This window comes from Panthera uncia, chromosome X (assembly GCF_023721935.1).
Source record: "Panthera uncia isolate 11264 chromosome X, Puncia_PCG_1.0, whole genome shotgun sequence".
Classification (NCBI taxonomy): Eukaryota; Metazoa; Chordata; class Mammalia; order Carnivora; family Felidae; genus Panthera; species Panthera uncia.
In genome coordinates, this window is record NC_064817.1 from 106,299,815 (window position 1) to 106,302,403 (window position 2,589).

General features: G+C 37.4%; 2 pseudogenes; one reads left to right on the forward strand and one right to left on the reverse strand.

Annotated features, from left to right (window-relative positions):
• The first annotated feature begins 584 nt into the window (after positions 1-584).
• LOC125932305 (60S ribosomal protein L39-like) lies at positions 585-769 on the forward strand (annotated as a pseudogene).
• Positions 770-1,542: 773 nt separating this feature from the next.
• Positions 1,543-1,649, reverse strand: LOC125932502 (uncharacterized; annotated as a pseudogene).
• Positions 1,650-2,589: the final 940 nt, after the last annotated feature.

Here is a 2,589-nt window from a genome sequence, read left to right on the forward strand (position 1 = left end):
TGTAAAGATTATTAAAAAAAAAAGCCTTTAAAAATTGTTATTAGGGGCTCAGTTGGTTAAGCATCTGACTCTTGATTTCTGCTCAGGTCATGACCTCATGGTTTGTGAGGTCCAGCCCCACTTGGGCTCTAAGCTGACAGCAAGGAGCCTGCTTGGGATTCTCTCTCTCCCTCGCTCTCTCTCCCCCCCCCCCCGCTCATAGTTCCCCCCCCCCCCCAAAATAAATAAACTTAAAAAAAATAGTTTTAGGGGCGACCGGGTGGCTCAGTCGGTTAAGCATCCTACTTGGGCTCAGGCCTTGATCTTGCGGTTCATGAGTTCAAGCCCCGCATGGGACTCTGTGCTGACAGCTCAGAGTCTGAAGCCTGCTTTGAATTCTGTGTCTCCCTCTCTTTCTGCGCCTTCCCTGCTCATGCTCGTTCTCTCTCTCTCTCTCTCTTTCTTTCTCTCTCTCTCTCTCAAAAATAAAAAATAAAAAAAATAAAAAAATAATTTAAAAAATTAAGAAATAGTTTAAAAAATTGTTATTAAAAAAAGAGCCTTTTCTCTGCCATTGTAGTGTGTGTGGTTGACTGTTCCTCACCATGTCTTCTAACAAGACTTTCAGGATCAAGCAATTCCCAGCCAAGAAACAAAAGCAGAATCGTTCCATTCCCCAGTAGACTGGGATGAAAACTGGTAATAAAATCAGGTACAACTCCAAGAGGAGGCATTGGAGAAGAACCAAACTGGGTCTATAAGGGGTCGCACATGAGATGGCACACGTTTTTATGCTGCATGAAGGTCACGTGTTCCTCTCCTCTCCCTCTGTAAACACCCCTACTACCTGAACAATAGACACGTTTTATTGGGGAAATAATGTTTCTTTGTTACTACGCTTCTGTATCAGTAGGTGGGTTCAGAAATAAACATGTGAGACCCTTGTTTGAAAAGAAATGGATGTTGGATTTTATCAAATAATTTTTCTACATCAGTTGTGATGATCATATGGGATTTTGTTGTTGTTGCTGAGCTACATTGATTGATTTTCTTTTGTAAGATATTTATTTATTTAAGTAATCTCTACACCCAATGTGGTACTTGAACTCACGACCCCAAGATCAAGAGTTGCACCCTCCTCCGACTGAGCCAGCCAGGTGCCCCCTGCATTGATTGGTTTTCGAGTGTTCCCAACCTTGGTGCATTGTCCTTTAAATAGTTGGCTTAATTTGATATACTAATATCTTATTAAGAACTTTTGTATCTGTGTTCATGAGGGATTATGGTCTGTAGTTTTCATTTCTTGTGATTCCTTAGTATAGTTTTGGTATCAGATTAATACTGGCTTCATAGAATGAATTTGGAGGTATTCCAGCTTCTTCATTTTCTAAAGGCGTTTGTGTAGAATTAATACTTCTTTTCTAGATGGCAGGTAGAATTTACCTGGAATGTCATCTGAGCTTGGAATTTTCTTTGTGGGAAGCTTTTTAGTAAGTTTAATTTCTTTAATAGAGAGCTATTCAACTTATATACTTCTTCTTGAGTGAGTTTTAGTAGGTGGCTTCTTTGAAAGAAGTCCACTTTATCTAAGTTAGTGAATTTTTTTCAATTAGCAATAATCGTGCCTCGGATAAACCTCATTGGCTACGATACTGCCACTGCGCAAAGCTAGTTAGTGAATTTTTTTAAGAGAAGCATTTTATTATTTCTGTTTCTTTTCTGGCCATTATTATGATCATTTCATGAGTTTTTTAACTTAAGTAATCTCAACGCCCAACATGAGACTCAAACTCACAACCCCGAGATCAAGAGTTACGAGTTCCCCCAACTGAGCCAGCCAGGCACCCCCTAAGTCATTATATTTATAGACATAAGTTGTTCATAACATTCTGTCTTTTAAATATCTGTAGAGCCTATAGTGGTGTCATCTCATTTCATATTAGTAATTTGTGTCTTCTCTCTCTTTTTTAAATATTTATTTATTTATTTGATTTACTTATTTCTAAGTAATCTCTACACCCAAAGTGGGGCTTAAACTCATAACCCCAAGATCAAGAGTTGTATACTCTACAGACTGAGCCAGGCAGGCACTTCCTTCTCTCTTTTTTTGCGATCCATCTGGCTAGAGGTTTATCAGTATTATTTAACTTCCCAGAGAGCTAAATTTTCATTTCATTGATTTTCTCTATTTTTATTTTTTAAAGTTTATTTATTTAAGTAACCTTTACACCCAGGGTAGGGTTCGAACTCATGACCATAACATCAAGAGTCACAAGCTGTACTGACTGAGCCATCCAGGTGCCCATGATTTTCTCTATTTTCATATTTTTTATTTTACTGATTTCTACTTTAATCTTTATTATGGGGGGGAGGTTGCTTTCTTGGAGTTTTATTTGATCTTCTTTTTCTAGGTTTTTAAGTCGGAAGTTGAAGTAATTGATTCAAGTCCTTAGAACTAGCTTCTTTTCTAACATAGACATTTATTGCTCTAAATTTTCCTCTAAGCACTGCTTTAGCTGCCCATCATACATTTTGATGTGTTGTGTTTTCATTTTGATTCAGTTCAAAATACTTTTTTTAGGTTTATTTGTTTTTTTAAGTAATCTTTGC